This window comes from Lycorma delicatula, chromosome 3, assembly GCF_047948215.1.
Source record: "Lycorma delicatula isolate Av1 chromosome 3, ASM4794821v1, whole genome shotgun sequence".
Lineage (NCBI taxonomy): Eukaryota > Metazoa > Arthropoda > Insecta > Hemiptera > Fulgoridae > Lycorma > Lycorma delicatula.
This window is the reverse complement of record NC_134457.1, coordinates 145,091,969-145,110,121: the sequence shown is the minus strand read 5'-3', so window position 1 is coordinate 145,110,121 and position 18,153 is coordinate 145,091,969. Positions and strand designations below refer to the sequence as shown.

Genomic DNA, 18,153 nt, shown 5'->3' with positions numbered 1-18,153 from the left:
GATTAAAGAAAAACAAACCAACATACTTGGCGTTTATAGACCTAGAAAAGGCATTCGATAACGTAGACTGGAATAAAATGTTCAGCATTTTAAAAAAATTAGGGTTCAAATACAGAGATAGAAGAACAATTGCTAACATGTACAGGAACCAAACAGCAACAGTAGCAATTGAAGAACATAAGAAAGAAGCCATAATAAGAAAGGGAGTCCGACAAGGATGTTCTCTATCTCCGTTACTTTTTAATCTTTACATGGAACTAGCAGTTAATGATGTTAAAGAACAATTTAGATTCGGAGTAATAGTACAAGGTGAAAAGATAAAGATGCTACGATTTGCTGATGATATAGTAATTCTAGCCGAGAATAAAAAGGATTTAGAAGAAACAATGAACGGCATAGATGAAGTCCTACGCAAGAACTATCGCATGAAAATAAACAAGAACAAAACAAAAGTAATGAAATGTAGTAGAAATAACAAAGATGGACCACTGAATGTGAAAATAGGAGGAGAAAAGATTATGGAGGTAGAAGAATTTTGTTATTTGGGAAGTAGAATTACTAAAGATGGACGAAGCAGGAGCGATATAAAATGCCGAATAGCACAAGCTAAACGAGCCTTCAGTAAGAAATATAAGTTGTTTACATCAAAAATTAATTTAAATGTCAGGAAAAGATTTTTGAAAGTGTATGTTTGGAGTGTCGCTTTATATGGAAGTGAAACTTGGACAATCGGAGTATCTGAGAAGAAAAGGTTAGAAGCTTTTGAAATGTGGTGCTATAGGAGAATGTTAAAAATCAGATGGGTGGATAAAGTGACAAATGAGGAGGTATTGCGGCAAATAGATGAAGAAAGAAGCATTTGGAAAAATATAGTTAAAAGAAGAGACAGACTTATAGGCCACATACTAAGGCATCCTGGAATAGTCGCTTTAATTTTGGAAGGACAGGTAGAAGGGAAAAATTGTGTAGGCAGGCCACGTTTGGAATATGTAAAACAAATTGTTAGGGATGTAGGATGTAGAGGGTATACTGAAATGAAACGACTAGCACTAGATAGGGAATCTTGGAGAGCTGCATCAAACCAGTCAAATGACTGAAGACAAAAAAAAAAAAAACAAATTAGAAAGAATTTTTCTAGTAAAGGCACTTACTTTTATATGGATTTGAATACTAGACCATGGATACCGGTGTTCTTTGGTGGTTGGGTTTCAATTAAGCACACATCTCAGGAACTGTCGACCTGAGACTGTACAAGACTACACTTCATTTACATTCATACATATCATCCTCATTCATTCTCTGAAGTAATACCTTACAATGGATCTGGAGACTAAACAGAAAAAAAGAGAGTAAATTGTAAGTTGAAATTAGAAACGAAAGAGAGGAATGAAGTATAAGCCCGCTTGCATAAAACAAAACAGTACTTAGTATAACCGAGATATAGTTATAATATAACGGTTTAAGGATTGTGATGGTGTTCTAGTAAATTCAACAAAGAATTTCTATCATCACAGTAAGGGGCTAGTACATTATCATGTAAGGAAAACAGGTGCTGAAAGTTTTGGTGATTGATATGGTAGTGCCCCTTTTGAAGAATTTCCAGGTCAGTAAATTACTTTTTTGAGTAAGTTTATAAGATTTAGTGCTCTCACAAGTAATACACAGTTTATTTATCACTGCATTATGCTTTTGTAGAGTCAAGGTTAAAGTTTGGGGTGATATGTTGGGGTGGAGCTTACTACAGTGTTTTTTGATCTGTTTATATTGCTCAGAAGCATGCAGTACATATAATATTGGGTAAAAGTAGATGAACTGAATCCTTCCTATTATTCAGAGGCTTTAAGATCTTGCCACTGCATCGTATGTATTTCTATAGAATACCAATGACGTATTATGAAGGCTGTAAACAAGATAGGATTCTTGGTACTTTGGTTACAAAGCCTTTGCGGCAAGCGGATAGTGTAGTTCCTCCTAGGACAAGAATTGAGTAATTTAAATGTTCTTTCTTAGGTCTAAAAATATTTAATCGCTTACCAAGGGAATTTAAATCCATAGAAGAGTAAAAGGTTTTCACCATCAATTTATGATCGGTTATTGTCAATTGAAGATGTAGAGTTTTATTTATTGGTTGACCTGTGATTCTGGGTGGAATTGGTGACTAAAAGTTTCATATTTTTATTATCTTTATTTTTCTTTCAATTTTATCTAGGATTAATTTCATTTTAAATTTTATCACTGTATTCTTGTATGTATTTATAGTTCTGAGTTATTTAATCAGTATGTATGTACATATAATCTTGTCACTAGCTGAACATTTTAGTACTGCAAGACTTGTATCGTGCAATTAATTTTGAAATCCACTTAGAAATCCACACTTGTAATAATTGATTAGTTTATTATTTTATTCGCTGAAAATATTTCGATAGTAACCTGCAATAGAGTTATTACTATAGGGGGTATCTAGTTGAACAAGATTATGTGATAATTGTTTACGTTTATTATTTTACTTCTCATTTTATATTGCTTGGTTGTATGTCTACTAAGCTTATGTATTAAACATTTTTTAACTGTAAATAATTCTATATTCACTTGTAATCTGTTTATTCTGTGGAATTAAGATTATTATTATTTAACATATGTGTAACATTCCTTCTTGGAGATTTAGTAGTAATTAATTTACCACTGAAATAGCAAAACTTATTACGATGATTTATACAAATACAAGACAGTTATTTATTAATTACTAGCAATACACGAAAGTAATATGTATAATTCGGTGCAGTTATCTGTATTCAGTTCATTATTTCAAATATTCTAATTCTTATTTCAACAAGTTTTTAAAATCATACCGTGCAATGCTATGCTGGTTACGGACAATTTCTGATGATGTTATAGATTTTTCATTATTTGTATTTAGTTTCCTATAACGCTACTTAAAATTGGTATTTACATAAAAAAATTGTAATTGTATATTGTTTCAAAAATAAAATTTTTTTTTTAATTTCAATTGTGAAGTGTTCAAAAGAAAATTTTAGGAAGTTCTTCGTCACCAGCATTCTTATACTTTTTACGTTCATCCATCAACCACAATATATCCTCTGATAACCAAGGTTTTCTACCGGTTCTCTTTGTTCCGCCTAAGTTTGTTTCTGCTGATTTAAGAACATTCTCCCGTTTTTCTTCTATATTTTCTACCGTATCAGTTTTACTCAGACCACTTGCGATGTTCTCCTCAAAATTCTTCTTTACCAACTCTTCCTATCGACCTACTATTCCTTCCTATCGATCCATCAGACTATACTATTGCGTCAGGGTTTATCTTGGAGAGAATATAATGAAACATTTGCTGGTGGAAACGTTTGCTAAGACGTTAGGTGGTGTTGATTGTTTATTGTAAATCGTAAAGTCAAACGTAAAATTTGTAAGGTTGATTCCCCACGGAGGATATGCGCACGGATAAGTTGGAAAGATAGATGTGCCGATATTTATATGCTGCGGTAGACGTCGAGTACAAACACGTACATGCGCAGTACAACGTGGATGAGATCCTCGTACCTTCGCAAATTAGGATTCCAAAGAATCGTGTCAAAAGCCGGGTGATTTGGCTGTTCTTGAGGCAGGAAAAATAAGAAACCAAAAGCTGGTCCCGTCTATCCCAAAGTGATAGCTCACCACAGTCAGCAAGTAAGCTTGCGACAGGGCTGGATCTAAATGCACCTTTGGCAAGCCGAAGGAAAGCATGAGGTACAGCATCCGGCATTTTAAACACGGTATGACGCGTTGAAGAGTAGGCGACACAACCGTAATATAAAGGATACCGAAATAAGGAATAATAGAAACGTATCGTACATGACCGATCGGCTCCCCAATTGGTGTTGCTAAGAACTCGCGGCATATCTAAAAGTTTGGAACATTTTGTTTCTAATTCTTTCATGTGTTTGACCAAAGTAAGGCGGCTATCAAAAAATAAACCAAAAACTTGATAAATAGTTAGTCGGACTTTTTATTTTTACGTCGGTGAAATCAACTAGAACGATTATACAAGGCATTTTGAACAGCGTATTCTATTTTTGTTTCGCGTCGATTTCAGCGGCAGTTCGCGGAAAATGGATCCAATCGGGAGCTTTTTCCGTTAACCTTTGCAGAACATAGTCGACTGTTTTACAGACGATCGTTCTATGTAAGCCACAATCTTTGCTGATGCCGCTTAGAAACCCCGGATCAAGAAATATTTTCATCTTCTGATAACAATTTAATCCTTCACCCTTTCCTTTATTTACCTCAGACAGAAACCGATTACATAGATATTCAACCGATTTTGTTTGAAGCAAAGATATTCTTTATATCTGCTAGCGCCGAAAGGATCTACGATCTATGTAATTTTTGCGATTACGCATAACTCATCCATTTTACAACGCTCAGCACTTGATTCTACTTTTTAGATCGATCTGATCGATCTGTTAAAATTTTTGTAGTAATTATAAGAAGAAAAAAGCTATTATTCGCTTCCTTTTTAAGTATTTACAGATACTAAAAAGTATTTATGTGTATTTTACAGAAAATACTCTGCAGGACGGTAAATACTCAAAAATTTATAAAAACCAAAAAATATTAAATTTTTTTTTTCAACACGAAGCCGAATTATTTACTGAAAAACGAACCAGAAAAAATAAATACTTTTTTTATTCACTTCACCAAGTAATCGATATAAATCCCAACACAGGCACACTTTATGTAAGCGATTTTCCAGAATCGGCGTTCTTTTGAGTCAGAAAAATAAGTGTATCTAAATGGGTCAGTTTTAGCACGATAGCGATACTTTTCTTCGTAATTTTCATCTCAACCAATTTTTTTTGCAACAAAGTTAACTAAAATTTAAATTCACAACTATATAACCCACCAATCAGGGTTGTTTTTTTAATTTAAATCTGATATAAGCTTCATTTTTCTTAGAAATTACATTTTTATCACGAATATTAAAAGCATGGAGAGCGCTTTCATTGTATTACATAGCAAATTATGACTGAAATGTATATTAAATATAATTAAGGACGCCCCTAGGCTTTTATTATTGGTGATATAAGATGTAAAAAGAATTATAAATAAATGTTCACGTAAAAGTACATTCACTATTGCGAATAGAAAACAGATTTATAGACCATTTTCAATATAAAATATTATTTGAATTTAATCGAAGATGTTATATAAATATTTATTCTTGAATTAACATGAAAGTGAAATTATTTTCCTTTTTTTAGTGCACCTTTTAATAAAAGCGTATTTTACATTTATTTATTATTTTTTTTATTCGTTTTGAGAACAATATTTGAGATTTATTGTAGATGTATTATAAACTAATTGTGAAAATATTAAATGGCCACCATTTTTATAGGGTTGTCGGAGCCCGAAATGTTTTACCCCAAGATTTTTGTTTTTTAGAGCGTGCGTGTATGGTAATCTAATACCGAAATATACATCGTTTTCAGGTTGGAACGTTTGCTAAATTTTATTTTATACATTTATTTTTTGGTGTTTGATTGTTGAACAGCTATGTAACAGGTACTGCAGATCATTTTTGTAATAAAATCTAAAAAAACATTCGATGACCGCAATTTTAATTAGAGTTGACGTAGCCTGATGGTTTTACATTAACATTTCTGTTTTTGAATGCCCTTTAAAATTATGTGTCATAACCTTTCTATTTAAACATTTGAGTAGCTCTTCCATGGGAGTCCTCTGCTGACTTAAGGTGAAGTGGGTCATAACAAAAAAAAACTAGATCATTTTAAATTACTAGAATTGGCTAAATTTAACTTTTCTATGTTTAACTGTTGAAAAGTTATTTAAGGATTGCCATATTTTGTTAGGATTCTGTATAATAGTCCCCATAAAATTAACGGTAATTTTTATAAAAACATTACTATGATACGAAAGTAGTACTGTAGCGATTTTTTAATTTCTTAAATGAGTAAAGATTTTTAATTTTATATATAATCGATTTCATATAATATATGCTGTTATAAAAACACAAAGATTAAAAGACAGACTCGATGGAATCGTGCTCGGTTATTAAACCGAAACGTCTCTGGTTTGATTCCCGGCTAACTTTAAAAAAAAATGTAAATAAATAATCAATAATATAATGCTAACGATTTAAAAAAAAAGTTGTCTATTAAAACGAGACAGCATAATTTTATTTATGAACTCACCGTGCGAAGCCGAGTAAAAATTCTTATTAAAATTTGTTTATGAATATTTAGTAAAATTTATCAATTAATAAAGACTTACATATGTAAACAAATAAATAAATCTTTATTCTCATCGAAATATAAAAATACATTATATACATCACGTCAGTATAAGTTATAAATATAAAAAGAAATTATAAGATAAAAAATACACACTGGAAATTGTTTTAAGCACATATTTATGTACGCGTTGAACGGAATGCAGAAAAATCATCTTTTTAATTATATTATTTAAACTTCATTAACAGAATAATATTGTTCCCGTAAAAGAAAGGACAACACAGTTGATGAACAAAGCCCGTGCAAAGCCGGGTACAAATTCTAATATTTTTTTTTTAACCTTTAGTACAATCTACTGCTTACATTTGATTATTGTTTTTATATTATCTATCTTTATTAAAACAACACACAGTAAAACTAAAAATAAAACTGTAAAAAACGTTCGTGAACGTAGACTAACCTTTCAGTTTTAAAATTTAATAATTTGGTTAAATTGTAATTAGGTATATTTAATTATTAATAACCTTAAAACCGTTACAAGATTTTCTTAAAATACTGCTACAACCATTTATTCTTTAAACGTTCTTTCAATCTTTTTGCTCGTTACAATAGATTTTAATTTCACCTAACCTATCTTTGCCCAAAACATATGATCTAATAAAATCTATATAGAGCTGCATTGATCACATTTCTTTTATTGATGAATATTTCTATAAAAATAGAGATTGAATTATTTTTTAATGTATTATAAAATAGATATTAAATTATATTCATAAATAAATAAAAGAAATTAAAATTATTCACTGATTAAAATTAGAGATTATAAATGCAATTAAGAAAAAGAAGAAAGTTAAACGGGTGATAACGATCATGTATTCGACGTTATCGGTTACCATACGTCTCTTCGTCGTCAACTACCGAACCGTTAACGTTGTATCCGTCGTTACTTTAAAATAAAATGTAAAACTGAACAGGATTTTAAGGTAAAGTTAGGTAAGCTTATTGAACACAACATATTTATGCGATGAATAATGTTATTTTATAGTTTTAAGTATTTTAAATTGAATTATTTAACTAAAAGTTTAACGTAAATGGTTACTGCGTTTTAATAGACAACGTGGCTCATACATTTGCCCAAAATTATAAAATGCACTGATGCATTAAATATTTTATTTATTTTTATACAAATATGTATTGATAGAGTTATGAGATGATATATTTTTTGTTATATTTGAAATTAATTTAATATGTTTGATAAAAATAGTTTTTCCACAATGTTCCATGCTTTCATGGTGACATACTCATTCCTTTTTTTTTGTATTATAGTAATGTAATTAAACATTTTTATGCATCAACATTTTCAATTTCTTAGGAATATTTATATTCTTTAATTCAATAAGATTATTTTTTCTATATTTTTATTAAATTATAAAAAAGCTGTTGCAATTAAATACCTGATACCTTACATAATGAAAGATTATTCATTGTAGACTGAAATTTTGCTTTCCATTTTAATTAATGTGAAACTGAATGTTTCATATCTTAATTTACAGTAGGATTGATAAAACGTGAGGAGCAGAATGAAATTGGCTCCTAACTTACATAATCCAGGATTATTCATTGTAGGCAATTGAAATTTTGCTTACAATCTTATTTGATGTGAAACTGAATGTTTCATGTCTTTATTTACAGTAGAGTTGTTACAATGGTTGCAACATAATGAAATTGGCTGCTAACTTGCATAATCCAAGATTATTCATTGTTGGGAATTGAAATTTTGCCTACAAACTTGAAACTCACCTTGAAACTGAATGTTTCATATCGTTATATTTACATTTGAATTTTTAAATTTGTTACAGCAGAATGAAATTGCTGCTTATTTACATCAATTATTGAAAAAGACTGGTAGAATTTATGCTATTTTATAAGCAGTAATTTGAATGTCTTTATTTGAGTTTAGATGACCTCTTGTAATTTTAAATAAACAAAATAAATAAAAATTATTTATTTTTATTTGGGCATAACATAAACCATTGTTTTCTGTTATTTCTTCTTTTTTATATAAGTATTTATTGATTTTATTTCACGAGTACTTTTTTTAATAATTTTAAATAATAGTAGCTTTATAAACATACTAATAATGTTATTTACTAGTTTCCTATCATTCATCTAACATTTTTTTCAAAATTTCTATAACTTTTAATTAACGGAAACCTGAATATAACATAACTTTCAGAATAGATTACACTTTATGGAAGATTCTATCAAATACAATGTCCCAAGAGTTTACTTTTTCCAAGTATTACTTTGAAAAATTCTATATTGAATAAACAGGATGTAATTTCAGACAAAGATAAAAATGAGAAGATATAACTGTTTCTTCATCGTAAATAAAAACAAATAATTCATTAATATATATGTGCTTTTTCAAAAGCTTATAGAAACTATATACTTAAATATATCATAATTCATATTTAAAGATTTAAATCGTTTAAGAGAAAGAAACATGCAGCAATTGCACCATATTAACATTATTTATGCTCTAAGCTATTATATTTTTCATTTATATCTCAAGAGATTTTAATCTCGATAAAAGAATTATATTTTCTTTTAATTAACTAATTAAATTATTATATAATTAATTTAATGAAATATAATTTAATGTTTACGTTTAGTTTCTTTCATCTCTATATTTCTGGAAATGTGGAAACAGAAGCTTTTATTGCATATCTGTCACAATATGTAAACTCTCATAAACTAACCTCATGATTTTTTTCCATAATCCTTTCTTTTTCCTTATCCTTTTTAAAAGGATATAATAATCCTTTTTTTCATTTTCCTTTTTTCTTTATTCCTATAATTCTTAAAAATTATTTTGTCAAACAAATCGATTATAGAAATATATTGCCCGACTTTTGTTTTATGTCTGATTTTCTCTTATTATATGAATTCTATTGGAAAATAAATAATTTTAATCAGATTATATTTAATAAATAATAAAAGATAAAATATGTATAAAAGGGAATTCATGGTAAAAAGTTAACATTTCAGTAAACTCTCCCTTGTTTCTTTTTCGTTTGGACCGTCTATGTATCGCATTAAAAAAAATCTTCTCTGAATTTTCTTTCCTTTTCAGCCATTATTTTTTTCATTCTTTGACTTCATCTCTTTCTTTGTGGGAAAATTTTCTTCCCCATTTTCCTCTTTGTTTTTCCTGAAAACTATTGAAATTGTTTTTTATTTCTAAAAGTATATCGGTATAAAATTTTTCTTCTTTAACATTTAATTCTTTTAGATCTTTCTCATTTTCATGAAACCAGCTATTTTTCTTTTTAATTTTAGAAATTTAATTAAAGATTTTTTTTTTAATTGGTTGTCCATTATGTTTTTTTTAAGTTTTCATATAAGCCCTGCACTTCTTCATATGATTTTAAGATATTTTGATTATTTATATATTTGGATCCTGAAATTTTTCTTAAATTTTCCTTTCTTTTTTCCAGTATCAGATTCTTTGATCGTTATCATCATTTCTGCAGGTTATAAACATCTGTCCTGAATTTTTCATTTTTCCCCAGCAACACAAATTTCCAAACATTTTTTGATGGATGACTATCCCATGTCCTTGAGAATCGTGAAATAATTTTTCGTCATTTATATACACAATTTTACAATTTAATTTTTTTATTTACCCTTAGTAAAATTTTGAATAGTCATTTTTATATGTTCATATTTTACATTTACGTTAATTATTCCATGGCCAAATATAACAGCTCCTTTTATTTTCACAATTTTTTAGATTTCTAATTTCATATATTTCTCTAGATAAATATCTTATGTACCCTTTCTATACAATATTTTTTTTTTTTAATTTTCTAAATTAAGATTTTTATAGTCTTCATATTTATTCTTTGAATAATTATGATTTATCATGCCATTCTCAGTTTGATATTCATTAATGACAGGCATATATATATATAATAATAATAATTATTATCTCAACCTTCCAATCAGATTGAAAGTTGTAAACATACATTTTCAATATGTTAATGCTTAAAACTTTTTTTTTTTTTGCTGAAATATAGCAACATTAATATGTACATAAAAAAATGTAGTATTACTTAAATGCAGTATTGTAGTATTACTGACAATTAATGTACTAACTACTAACAATGACTAACTATTAACTTTAACACTAATTATCACAATATATGTGTTTATAATGGGTTATATGTATTTATAATGGTAATGGTTTTTTTACTAACTTATATTCTTCTTATATTATACTTTAACTTTATATGTGTTTGTAATGGATAATGGGACTTTTATGTACAATATTCATGTTATTAAATATTTAAGTATAGATAAAATTTTAGTATAACCACTGATGAATTTATTTGATAACTACAACATATTCAAAGAATTTATCTGATTGTTTGAGGTTATGATAATATAATAATTAATTATATTATAAGAAACTTCTTGAGAAGTTTACTGTTTTTATTAATTTTTTCATCTTTGAATTAATGTTTTATAAAATATTTATAATAGAATCTTTTAATGAAGTCGGTATTTTAAAATAAGAAAACAAATATTTTCTGATTCGTTTAGTTTCATCTATCACAGTTCAAATTTTCATAATATAAATTATTATTGTTATTTTTTTCATATTTTATGATCCGTTTTAATATTTTCACTATGAAGTCTTTCTATTTTCCGATTCTCTTTTATTTGTTAGTACTGCTTTGGGACAGAGCATAACAAATTAAAAATTAATGCTTTTCAACCAGAAGTTTCTAGGTTCAATCCCAATCGTTTTTCTTAAGCAACAGAATTCATCAGTTCAAGTACGGGCTTAAGCCTGTTAATGGTTTGAGAAAAAATAAAAAGTAAATAATTTTATCCCACCCAGTCCCATTAGTGTAGATGTTAAAATATATTGACCAAAAGTTATTTTAAATATGTTGCTGGTGTAGATGTATAATTTATTTGTGAATTTAGAGATTTGTTTTAATTTTATTGTCCAGTGTCGGTAAACAAACACTTATATATTGTTTAAATCAAATAAATTAATATTATTGTTATTATATGGATATCTGTATATCTATATTGTTATATATGGTTATTATATGGACGATTATATCGTCCACTTTATTTGGAAATAGATTTATTATTCTGTTTTATCGCTTCCTTTATATATTCAATTATATTTTACTTCTATCCGGGTGTTTTGTACCATGAATTCGATAGAAAAACTTTTTCTTCATTGTTTAACCTATTTTGCCTTGAGTAAGCCGAGCAAAAACTCTAGAACCAAAATACCTTTCTAAAAACATTTAAAATTTATTCAGATAAAAAGATTGTGTAGTTATTTTGAGATAGAATTCATTTGTTTTATAATTTGTTTCATAATTTTATTTCTTAAAATTCTAATAAAAGTTTTTCATTAACCCCTAATAATTCATACTATATTATCATTTGAAAACAAGGTTAAAAAAAGAGGGCGATGCATGAAGCTGTACGTGGAAACTTCTAGAATAACCGAGATGAAAGATAAAAACATACAAATCTTATTTTTATTTGTACCGTACTTGTCTAATCATAAAAATTCATAAAATTAAATTTATCAGAAAGTTCCAAAAAGCTAAATCCATCTGTTTTATAACAGCTGTTGCAAACTCAATTTAGCCAGTAAAATTTATAGATTTTTTCCTATTTATAACTTGTTCTACTTCTAATTTCATTCTCATCACGCTGTCATATTCATTGCAGTCTTCCATTTTTATGGGAATCGGTCAAACTGCTGTTTCTTATAATTAATTATTATTTGCTAAATACAACTACGATTTCAAACTTTGGCTTTTTCACTTAACAATAATTAATGGCTATTTGTATTCAGGTTTTCATTTCTTCATTTGCAAATCGCTCAATAAATAACTTTACATGACGATGTCAGTACATCGGTTTCATAGAATAATTTTTTCTCTATTAGTGCATTGAACATCTGCATAATACAATAAGCCTCAACGATTGTGTTATGGATTCATATGTAACATAATCGTGTATTAAATTTAATCGGCTTTGTTAAAGTTATTTGCTATAGTTTTTTATCTAAAGGCATTCTTATCTGCTAAAAATGGTATAAATATTCTACCGGTTGTATGCTCTAGTTTGAATGAATTGTAAGGTTACAATTCGATATTAAATTAAACCAGTAACCATTATAGAGTTGTGTACTGTACATCACAGTATTAGCACCATCATTCTCTGCTCTGCAAGGTCACATTTCTGCCGTGCAGGGATTGATATATTATCATCTGCAACAGATGTGCTTTGCTTTGCAGGGTACATATTTTCGACCTTGAAGGAAATTATACAATATCAGCCATAAAAAAGATTCACTCTGTACTGCAGGGTCACCGGTTTTAAAATATAATAGTGGAAAACAAATCTGTAGACAAGACAGATCTCTGTCTTGCAGAAAATATTGACTATCAGCTATCAGAGATGTGTTCTGCTTCGCAGGATACATGGTGAAATCAAAATATTCTCTTGCTTAGCAGAGAATATTAAATTTATGTATAAGCTCCGCTTATAGAGTTTAATCGGTAGCTTTACTTGCTGATATGTTAAAATATGTATAGTGTTCTAAAAATGGCTTTAAGACCTTGTTTGCATGTAAAAATTAAACTCTGTGAAATATTTTGGGTTCTTTATTTAAAACTGAAGTACTACTATTGGCTTGTTTGCCTTGAGCCGATGATTCTTCCGGATTTTAAAACTCACAAAACTGAACATTTTTGCGCATAAGTTTATCCTTATCACCTTATTAGAAGGTCCTTCGTGAATCATTCTAAGGTTTTCTTCCCCATCAAATGCGACAGAAACATCAGATGCGTCATTGAATGAATCAGATGCGTTTAATGAGAAACGGGCATCATCATTGCTTTTTTTTTTTAATTATCCAAGTAACAAAATTTCTGCATTGCTGATCGTCCACCACCATTAACTCTTGTGTCAGCACATTATATGACACCGGTCATTTACTACGTAGGTTAAAAAGTGTGGATCACTTGAACAGTGTTAACGTGATTTAAGTAATTATTACTCTAGTAATGTAATGTAACAATAATTGGAAGGAAAACTACTTACTTTGTAACTCTTTTTTTCAGTATATGTATTTTTTTACAGGTACATCAGCGTTTAATTTATTTTTGTTAATATGTGCATGTTAGAATAAATATATGTATGTTAGTTTTAAGAAAAATATCGCGTTCCTCCCAGTAGGCCCCTTTGTAGGTTTTGTTTAAGTATAGTTGTATATGTGTATTTTTTCAGTTTTTACATGTATTTTATTTATTAGGTTAAGTGTTAGTTTTAAGTCGCGATCGTGTCCAGTAGGGTATAAACATGTGTGATTTTTTTCTGGTTTGGGTACAAAATCTTTTTACTAGAATTAATTTAGTTTTAATGAATTTAAGTTGCGTTAACCTGTGGGGAAATTTATTGGGTATTTGTTTGTATGTATTTATATTTCAGGTTTAATTGATTCCATATTAATTATTTTATACTAATTTTTGTTCAGAATATTTTTAGTTTGTTTCAGCTATGGACAACTGTGATATTTTAAATAATTGTCACGAGACGATTAAAAAAAGTATAGTTAATAAATTAATAAATAAAATAATAAAGAAAAATGGAAAACTGGTTTCAAACTGAACAAAAATTATAAAAATATTACCTACAAAACATGAAGTGTTGAAGAAAACTTAATGATTTCAAGTAAGTGTATAATTTAATTGTAACTTAAGATTGATTATACTGACATACCTCTTTCACAAAAGTGTTAATTTTTTATTTCTTATTGTTGGGAAATTTTAATGACACAATAGTTTTGATTTGTAAAGTATTTTAGAAAATTAGTTTTGGAGTAAATAAATTTCAAATGGTCAATGAAATGGTCTCTATAGATCATGATATGATGATAGTCATTATCAGTGATAGAATGAGACAATGGAAATGTTTTTTTTTTGTTTTTCTCTGTTATGTGCTACTTTTCTCTTATTATTCTTGTAATCTCGTTTACCCTTAATTCAATTTACATCCGATTTCTTCTTCATCAGCTTCTTTTTCCAGCCATCTTTTTTTGTTTCAGAGCTTTTTTGCCCTATCACCGATTAGCTTTCCTTTTCCTAACAGACTTTATTGTATTTCTTTTTTCCTTGATTTTTGTAAATACATCTATATTGATTATTTTGATCTTTCTTTCATACCTAAATCTCAAAGCTTTCAAAATAAGTTGCTCAATTTTTTCTTTTATCATAGTATTAACAGTCTGATCATATAATAATTAACTAATCTTTCTTAACTCCATGTGGATATTTTTCTTTCTTATCAGAGTGCTTAATTTCCAGCATGTCAGCTTTCCTTGCCCTAACCTGGTTTTTACTTTCTCTGTGTGATTTTGCTTGTAATAATACTTACTAAATACTTAAAACTCTTAAGAACTTATTACAACTTGTTTCAGTTGTTTTCCCTTTGATTGTTAACTGTTAATTGTTAACTAACACACATTCTCATTCATTCTCTCTCTCTCTCACTCTCTCTCTCTCTCTCTCTCTCTCTCTCTCTCTCTCTCTCTCTCTCTATATATATATATATATATATATATATATTATATCTGTACTTTACTTTTTGCAATTATTACCTGATCATCTGCGTATATTATCTCTTCTTCTTCCGCTGATATCTCATTTCTATAAATATTGAACAGAAACAAAAGAAAATATTCTACTGTTATAAAATATAGAATATTATAAAATATTCTACTGTTAGAATATCTTTTCAGATATTTAAAATTAGCTAAGGCGATAAAATATTAGAAAAGAGGTCTTAAGACAAAGTAAGGTGTATGATCTGTAGTAAGTCTTATAAAGAGATGAATTACGTTATTATGTTATATACTAAGACAAATAGAATACAAAAAACAAAACTTTAGAGGAACATAAAAACTGGAATCTTTGAAACTGTTTAAGTTATAGGGTGAAGTTATTATTATTAAAGTTAAAAAAATTGCACAGAATACAAATGAATTATTATTTGTACTAATTGATTATACTACTACATTGAGACTGGTTGTGCAGATCTGTTCTTTTCATTAAATTATTTAAAAAAATATTAAAAGTATTATAAAAAATACATCTTAACACAATTCGTTTTTTCTTTTGTTACAGGTACGACACCGGTCATTTACTACGTAGGTTAAAAAGTGTGGATCACTTGAACAGTGTTAACGTGACTTAAGTAATTATTACTCTAGTAATGTAATGTAACAATAATTGGAAGGAAAACTACTTACTTTGTAACTCTTTTTTTCAGTATATGTATTTTTTTACAGGTACATCACCGTTTAATTTATTTTTGTTAATATGTGCATGTTAGAATAAATATATGTATGTTAATTTTAAGAAAAATATCGCGTTCCTCCCAGTAGGCCCCTTTGTAGGTTTTGTTTAAGTATAGTTGTATATGTGTATTTTTTCAGTTTTTACATGTATTTTATTTATTAGGTTAAGTGTTAGTTTTAAGTCGCGATCGTGTCCAGTAGGGTATAAACATGTGTGATTTTTTTCTGGTTTGGGTACAAAATCTTTTTACTAGAATTAATTTAGTTTTAATGAATTTAAGTTGCGTTAACCTGTGGGGAAATTTATTGGGTATTTGTTTGTATGTATTTATATTTCAGGTTTAATTGATTCCATATTAATTATTTTATACTAATTTTTGTTCAGAATATTTTTAGTTTGTTTCAGCTATGGACAACTGTGATATTTTAAATAATTGTCACGAGACGATTAAAAAAAGTATAGTTAATAAATTAATAAATAAAATAATAAAGAAAAATGGAAAACTGGTTTCAAACTGAACAAAAATTATAAAAATATTACCTACAAAACATGAAGTGTTGAAGAAAACTTAATGATTTCAAGTAAGTGTATAATTTAATTGTAACTTAAGATTGATTATACTGACATACCTCTTTCACAAAAGTGTTAATTTTTTATTTCTTATTGTTGAGAAATTTTAATGACACAATAGTTTTGATTTGTAAAGTATTTTAGAAAATTAGTTTTGGAGTAAATAAATTTCAAATGGTCAATGAAATGGTCTCTATAGATCATGATATGATGATAGTCATTATCAGTGATAGAATGAGACAATGGAAATGTTTTTTTTTTGTTTTTCTCTGTTATGTGCTACTTTTCTCTTATTATTCTTGTAATCTCGTTTACCCTTAATTCAATTTACATCCGATTTCTTCTTCATCAGCTTCTTTTTCCAGCCATCTTTTTTTGTTTCAGAGCTTTTTTGCCCTATCACCGATTAGCTTTCCTTTTCCTAACAGACTTTATTGTATTTCTTTTTTCCTTGATTTTTGTAAATACATCTATATTGATTATTTTGATCTTTCTTTCATACCTAAATCTCAAAGCTTTCAAAATAAGTTGCTCAATTTTTTCTTTTATCATAGTATTAACAGTCTGATCATATAATAATTAACTAATCTTTCTTAACTCCATGTGGATATTTTTCTTTCTTATCAGAGTGCTTAATTTCCAGCATGTCAGCTTTCCTTGCCCTAACCTGGTTTTTACTTTCTCTGTGTGATTTTGCTTGTAATAATACTTACTAAATACTTAAAACTCTTAAGAACTTATTACAACTTGTTTCAGTTGTTTTCCCTTTGATTGTTAACTGTTAATTGTTAACTAACACACATTCTCATTCATTCTCTCTCTCTCTCACTCTCTCTCTCTCTCTCTCTCTCTCTCTCTCTCTCTCTCTCTCTCTCTATATATATATATATATATATATATATATTATATCTGTACTTTACTTTTTGCAATTATTACCTGATCATCTGCGTATATTATCTCTTCTTCTTCCGCTGATATCTCATTTCTATAAATATTGAACAGAAACAAAAGAAAATATTCTACTGTTATAAAATATAGAATATTATAAAATATTCTACTGTTAGAATATCTTTTCAGATATTTAAAATTAGCTAAGGCGATAAAATATTAGAAAAGAGGTCTTAAGACAAAGTAAGGTGTATGATCTGTAGTAAGTCTTATAAAGAGATGAATTACGTTATTATGTTATATACTAAGACAAATAGAATACAAAAAACAAAACTTTAGAGGAACATAAAAACTGGAATCTTTGAAACTGTTTAAGTTATAGGGTGAAGTTATTATTATTAAAGTTAAAAAAATTGCACAGAATACAAATGAATTATTATTTGTACTAATTGATTATACTACTACATTGAGACTGGTTGTGCAGATCTGTTCTTTTCATTAAATTATTTAAAAAAATATTAAAAGTATTATAAAAAATACATCTTAACACAATTCGTTTTTTCTTTTGTTACAGGTACGACACCGGTCATTTACTACGTAGGTTAAAAAGTGTGGATCACTTGAACAGTGTTAACGTGACTTAAGTAATTATTACTCTAGTAATGTAATGTAACAATAATTGGAAGGAAAACTACTTACTTTGTAACTCTTTTTTTCAGTATATGTATTTTTTTACAGGTACATCACCGTTTAATTTATTTTTGTTAATATGTGCATGTTAGAATAAATATATGTATGTTAATTTTAAGAAAAATATCGCGTTCCTCCCAGTAGGCCCCTTTGTAGGTTTTGTTTAACTATAGTTGTATATGTGTATTTTTTCAGTTTTTACATGTACTTTATTTATTAGGTTAAGTGTTAGTTATAAGTCGCGATCGTGTCCAGTAGGGTAAAACATGTGTGATTTTTTTCTGGCTTGGGTACAAAATTTGTTTACTAGAATTAATTTAGTTTTAATGAATTTAAGTTGCGTTAACCTGTGG

General features: G+C 28.0%; 1 long non-coding RNA gene across 1 annotated transcript; it reads left to right on the top strand.

Annotated features, from left to right (window-relative positions):
• Window positions 1–13,581: 13,581 nt before the first annotated feature.
• Window positions 13,582–18,074, top strand: LOC142320993 (uncharacterized). The gene is made up of 3 exons (XR_012755538.1): window positions 13,582–14,027; window positions 15,479–16,233; window positions 17,685–18,074. It is a non-coding gene; the product is annotated as an uncharacterized LOC142320993 (long non-coding RNA).
• Window positions 18,075–18,153: the final 79 nt, after the last annotated feature.